This window comes from Nelumbo lutea, chromosome 5, assembly GCF_056320005.1.
Source record: "Nelumbo lutea isolate HS-2025 chromosome 5, American lotus-T2T, whole genome shotgun sequence".
NCBI lineage: Eukaryota > Viridiplantae > Streptophyta > Magnoliopsida > Proteales > Nelumbonaceae > Nelumbo > Nelumbo lutea.
Window position 1 is genome coordinate 23,891,123 of NC_142688.1, and position 7,257 is coordinate 23,898,379.

The window sequence follows — 7,257 nt, forward strand, 5'->3', positions numbered from 1 at the left end:
CCTCAAATACCAGTAAAGTTAAGCCTCTTTTCAATGTTTGTTTCATTCCGATGCAAGTCGTTGTATCTTCCAAAAATTAATCAGTTCCAAAGTCTGTCGATACTTCTCCCAAGGTGAGTTAATGAGTCTTCGTTCATGTACGTCGGTTTACTTTCAACCAACTCCATCTTCTATTTAAATCCCCCTTCTGTACTGCTTTGAATCATTAGAGAAAAACATCAGAATACAACTTCAAATTTTTCTCTCGATCCACTAAGCTCAGATCAATTTTCTCTATCATAATTTTTCGTTTTTTATTTTATTGTTACTATCATCCGCAAACCATCAGGCCTGTTAGGCAATTACAATTAGAATAGGCAATTTATCCTAGTTTCTAACTTTTTATAATCTTTTACACCAAATAGGCAACCCATTAGGCAATTACAATTAGAATTCAATTAGGTGTCCTTTTGTACAGGAGCAAAACCAAAATCGATTCAAACCGATTCAACCCGATTCAAACCGACCAGGCCGGTTTGGCCTATCAGTGGGTCGGTTTCGATTTCCACCTCAGGTAACCCGACCAGGTCGGGTCAATTGGAAAAACCCCAAAAAATCAATCCAACCCAACCCATGAACACTCCTACCGTCAACCAAACATAAGCCCAATCCTCACCGAAGTAATTTTGCGGATTTTGATTGGTCCAATCTGAATCAACCTGATTACAAGTTTACAACCATTAAGCCTTCAGTTCCACCCATGCCCAAAATTCATAGAAAATTTGTCATAAGGAACGACGCCAAGGTGGCTTTCTCTGTGGATTGCGGATGCGTCCAATTAGGTCTCACGCGGTGGGCATGAAAACCATATATCCATATATAATGAATTTATTACTACTCACTCATATGCATGTGTCTTCAGTCACCCTATTTCAACTCCATGCCTCCATTCAATTGGCAGTCCAGTCCAGCGCAGCTCCTCCTGTTAAGCCTACCAACGTCATAGTCTATATATAATACATCAATTCAGATACGTACTCTGAAGCTTGGTCCAAGTCAATAATATGGAAGGGTCCCCAGATTAACAAAAGGCAACCTTTACCTATCGGTCTGTATGTATCCCTTTATCACTCAGCGCTTTCTTGATCTGATAAAGAAGGGTAACTATGGAATTGGCCTGACATGTTGGGACTCATAACCAAAAACATGTTTTCTGTGTTTATGTTTTTAAAACCAAATATTTCTTCTGTTTTGAGAAAACAATTCACATTGGAGAATATCCTCCTTAGGCTACCTTATGTGCATAAGAAAATGTCATATCTAGAAAAAAGTAGTAAAATATATATTTTTGTACAAATTAACATGAATAATGTATAAAATATTATCCTGTACATAAACAATAAAATCCAGACATTATGCACCATCGATGTTGATTATTACCTATTAGAGGGTATCCTGTTATAAAAGAGTTAAAGACTTGTTCTGAAGAGTAGAGACATACATATAAACACAAATATCTCCACAAAGGTCATGACCTATTTTGTCTGCACAAGTTTGTTGAATTGAGACATGGACTGATAAATAACATAAGGTGGCCGCAAAAACATCAGGGGAAGACATGATTTTATCCCTCTTTTCATTCTTACAGAGCAACCAAACTACAACCAAACTAAAGTGAAGACATAATGAACTTAAAAATTACAATATCTACTTCTAGGGTTAAACTAGTGCCACTATAGGGACAAAAGAAGGCAAAAGAAAGAACAAAATGTTGGATTTTAATCACATAAGAGATTAAATCCAATGAGTTTGATTGGTCAATTACATGAGAAATTGCACCTACACATTTGATTTAAAAAATCAATTTTTTTCTCTTATAAAACCCATTTTTGAACTTGTCTCACATTGGAAAAGTATAAGTTTTGTTTTCAGTATTCCAATAGGAGCTAATTTACACTCAGAATTAGTAGAGGAGAGTATGAGAATTCGATACCGCGCAACGGGCGCGCACGCGTGTTTGCAACGCAATGAGGCGCACTTTGCGCGCACCTGCGTGGCTCGCGATAGGCAGCTTTGGTTTTGGTGCGTTTCTGACCGTTGATCACCGTTGATGAGATCAACGGTCACGATTCGATCGAGTGTGATCAAGAGGCAAAATTCAAAGTTAACAGTCACCAACTGTTAACAAATTGTGACTGTTCAAAGTGCCTTTTCTAAACCAGCACCTACCTTTTCCTCATACCTCTTCACAAATTATTTAAGGAGCATGAATCAGACTCCAAAACACACAATCTCGAAATTCACTATCTCTCTCTCTCTCTTAGTCCGGTCTGCTACAATCTCACAGAAGGTTTCTTTGGAGACTCTTCAACTTTGCTGGTTGCAGATTCTCGCCCCAAGACTCTGTTGTATCCTGAGAACGAATTTGCCTGTAACCCAACAGCAAACTTAGTGAAACTGAGTGGGGGCAAATAACATTCTAAAGACAGTGTCTTCAGACGCGCCTCAGAGCTTCTCCTCCAAAGTTACAGTGATCATATCTTTACCAACACAAAAACTATGCAATGATAAATACAGAACAATCATCTACTACATAATAGTGCTTACTTTGATAATGATTCATATTTCAGACACTCAACTTGTTTGAATGGGAATAACAATTGAACTGGAGGCTTATAGCCATATGTGCTGGAATGACAACCAATCAAGATATGCTTCTCTCATCTTTCTCCTGAGGAATTCAATGAGGACTTCTTCATCTGGCTAGGCTTCTCACTGCCTGAGCTTGCTAATGCTCACTTATTACATCTTCCCACCACTCCAAGATGTGTGATGCCACCATTGCCATTCTTATGAGCAGTTGAAACAGTTGATGAGTCAAGATCCCCACTGTTATTGATGACAGTCATCAGTGAAGAGTTTATCACCATTGCAGAGCAAGTATCAAACCCCACTACAGATGTCTCAACTTCTCTCAAATGAAGTATGAACAAAACTTACCTTCCCTTACAGTTTACCTGAGAGTCCATTAAGTGTCTCAATATCAGCTTCCTTATCCAAGACAGATTGATCAGACTGGGGCTCAGTGGAACGTCGTTGGTCTTGACTCACGTCAGGAACCAAAGTATTCCTATTGAGCACTTTATTTCATCCATTAGTCGCTGAAACTGAGCCTTGCAAACTGATATGCCCTTCTGGAAATAGGGAATGGCTTCTTGAGCCTTTCCTTTTGTTTTGTTTCCTTTTTAACTTTTTGTTTTTTTTTTTTTTTTTTTAATTTGGTGGGAGCAAGGGACAACCCAGTTCAGGAAGAAAAACACTATCAATTCAATAGTCAATGGATACATTTCGGCAATTTATCGATTGTCTGGTTAAACCAAGCACTCCAAAATTGAAAGTTCTTTCTGATAGTTAGTTATAGAAGTCTCAATGTCCTCTGTAAAATGCAAACAAAGCCAGCTTCAATGCCATTAAGGCATTTAATCATTCTTATGGGTTAAAAAGACTACTACCAATGTTGGTCCCAACTGTCTGGGGTCTTGGGATGGGTAGACCAGATCCATTCCTAAACCTTTGGCATTCTTTTGCCATTACATGACCAAGCAATGGTTCCTTTTTATGGAAAAAGAATATACATAAATCTAAAAGTCCAAATTATTAAAGAGGGAAGGTGAACCTCTTTCTAGAGCAACTTCCCCTAGAGTTGATAAGATCTCCACTTTCTCTGTTGTGTCAGCATGCTGTTTCTGAGCAATTGCCCTTGCAACATCAAGCATTTCCCATGCTAGATCCAACTCAGAGTCATCTTCATCTGCTTCTGTGAGTTGCTCACCTTCACTTTCTGTATCATCATTCTCATTAGTGCCTTTTCTCCACAAATAAACATAAGGAAAAATAGAAAAAAAAAATTAGCAATTGTTTAATAGTTCATAATTTTTGGGTAGAAAATTTTAATTGAAAATCGAAGTTAAAAAAGAAAAGTTAAAGACAATGTCATCATTGAAGTCCCAGGATCCATAACTAAAAACATTGTTTGAAAAATGCTATGTTTGCAAAGGGCAAGCACATAAAAGAATGTATGTGTGCTTTACCTTTGTACATTTACTACAAACAATTTAACCTTCAAAGAATTGGAATGATCACTGTTTCACTGATGGATGTAACCTGCAGGTGTTAATTATCATCATAACCTAACAAACACAAAATGCCACATCCCCTTTGAACCATCACCATTATAAGAAAAGCCAATGGCTAACCAATCTCCAATAACCATTTTCAACGGCCTTCATAAAATCAGGTACACAGAAAGGGCCATTTTCAAATAAAGCAGGTAATACAAAGATTTTGTGGCAATTATTTGAGATATTTCTTTCAAATTGAGCTGGAATTGAGACCCCAAATACTACAAGAAAAACTAAATCCTTTATCCCATCTTTTGCAAGCATGTGAGGCATATACAAGCACACATTCTCCACCTTTATTTTTTTTTTTATGTACACACAGGACTTGCTGTAGAAAACATGGATTTTTTTCGTTAAGGCTCTCCAGAGTCCATGTTTTCCATGCCGTCCAATCCTCGAGTTCAAGCTCTAATCGAATTGCTTCCCACCATGGGGCAAAAGACCCCCCTGGTGAGTTTTGTTGAAGTTTTAAACTTCAACTGTTTCCATTTTACAAGGTGAGAAATGTAATACATATACAATTGGCATATAAAATTAGGACTAGGCTTGGCAAACGTGGCCAATCCAGATCAGGTCCCATAGACAGTCCGGGTATCGTACATCATGCCTCCAAAGTAGCAAAAAAACAGGGGTTTGTTTGGTGAAGAGATGTATTTTTTTTTTTTTTTCCTCAGCATTTTGAAGAGACGTAGGCTAAACCAACAAAAGGCTCCCCATGGGGGTAGCCCGTATCCCTGTCGGGTCTTGCCCGATGGACCCTAACCGATTGGGCCAGTTATGGTTTCAGGATCTGTATCAATAGGTTGGTTTCGATTCTTAATATATTGTTTTGATTATATCAATTTAGAACCAGTTTTATCCGGTCTTGATCCGATTCAGACCCTACCGGAGCCATATATATAGATATATTAAATATATAATAATTCTAGTTTGGTTCAGATCCAATTGTCCCAAGCACTGATCAGTTCGATTCTGAGTCTAAAATTACAGTTCATATAAGATCTGGTTCAATTCCAGATCGTGCTATTTCTTGTCAGGTCGGTTTTGGTTCTACTCTATGCAGATCCAGACTCAACCCGTTGGCAGCCCTAGTCTTGAACATGAAACCTTAGCTATAAGCCCTGAACCGTTGGTTTTGGTTCCCATACCCATAACCCTCGAACTAGGGGTGCTCATAGCTCGGCAACCACTCTCTCCACCTTCGGCCAGATCTCCCTCACTCTCTCCTCACCTGTTCACCTCCCCTTACTTCTCGACAGAGTGAACCAGCGGCGGCAAACCGGCAGCAACTCTCTCCACCTCCGGCCAGATCTTCCTCAGTCTCTCCTCCTTCTCACCTGTTCACCTCCTCTTACTTCTCGACAGAGTGAACCAGCGGTGGCGAAAAAGGGATCTCGATCTCCTCCTCTTCTTCTCTTCTCTTCCACATTCTTTCCCTTTTTTTTTTTTGTTTCTTCCTATCCCTGTCTCCATTTCTTTTATCATTTCTGGCTTCCGAAGCTAATTGGTGTCACTCTGGTCTTCGACGAAGGAACAGAAGGCAGGAAAGCGATGGTGATTTCCTGAGCTGACGACAACGATCGGGGGTCGGGGAGGTTGACATTCCAGCGTTAAGGTTGACCCCCTAGCAATAGGGAGGATCTGCACCATCAATCGTCATCCGGTTAACCGCAGGGATCATCCAATTCACTGATCTTATCCCCCGTCTTGTTGATCCACCTGTCGAACTTGCATCACCGTATTAACACCAGTTATTTTGCCATTGAATTTCTCTCTCAGTGTCTTTCTTCAAAGAACGGTCTCTTTGTTCCGTCGATTGAGCATAGTTAACCTGAATTCATTAACTATTATGGAATTGATGACGTTATTTTATCTGTTTATTCTTGGTTTGATCAATTTTCTTCCCCGGTGATTATTGTTGCTAGTCTGCTGCCTAGTTGTTCTGGTTGATCTGTTATTTGTTCTATCGATCATGTTCATGTCCAGTATCAGATTCACTTCCCTTACTTTGCTAATTGCTCGTCTGTTTATATTACATTTTCTTAGTTTCAGTTATTTTAGAGTAGAGTAGTTGCTTCGTGTCATTGATTTAAGTAGTTCGAATTAGCTCGTTCCATTTGTTTGTAGCAGACAAATAAAAATGTAAACAAATAGATGCTAGGTGAAAAAAAGAATAACTATACATTTGAGATTCACAATGAGAATGATGATAGGCCGAGCAGGGTAAATTAATATAATTGCAAAAAAAAAGGAAGTGAAAAAAATAAAAATATAAAAAGAAATAATACTAATGAAAATCATTAATAAAAGGGAGAAGGTCATCGTAAGAAATGATAATAAACAACAAAAATTGAAGGAAAAACTAAAAAATATAAAGAATTAAAGAAAAAGATAAAACTAAAAAATATAAAAGAAAATGAATAATTCCATAAAATGGATAAAATAAATTAACGATTGATTTCCCCTCATTCTATAGAGAGAGAAGATAAAATAAATTCCATTACAAATAATTGATACAAATACAAAGCTTCTCTCAACGGCACGGCTGAAGCATTCAGCGGCCTCAGTGAAATCACCTTCTTTGATTGCCTTTGATCCTCTTTCCATCAATTTAGCAGCATGCTCTAGGGTTTTCTCGGGATCAAGAAGTTTCTTCCTTGCCACAAGATCATTCTACACCTTTGTCGGTGGGTTCTCTTGGTGCTTGGTGGCTAAGTTTTCGTTGGACTCCATGGCTAGGGTTGCCGGAGTTTCGGAGGAAGCAATGGTCACCGGAAATGGCTGTTAGGAGTGTTCAGTTTATGGCAGAAACGAATTCCAAAAAACAAAGGGTGAAATACTTAAACATCCTCAGTGGTTTATAAAATGGGCAGAAACTTACACTACTGTTCTAAGAAATTATTTATAGTATTTCTAACATTTCTACAATGAACAAAATCTTACCATACCATTAATTTTGTCTTTAGTTGATCTTTAAATTTTCAAAATAAAACCTAACAGGTTCAGTATTTTACATCATTACAAGCTTTCGTTTCTTCATCTTTCAAGGCAATTGTGGCTTCCGATATCCTGTAAAGATGCTGTGGTATCTTCACCA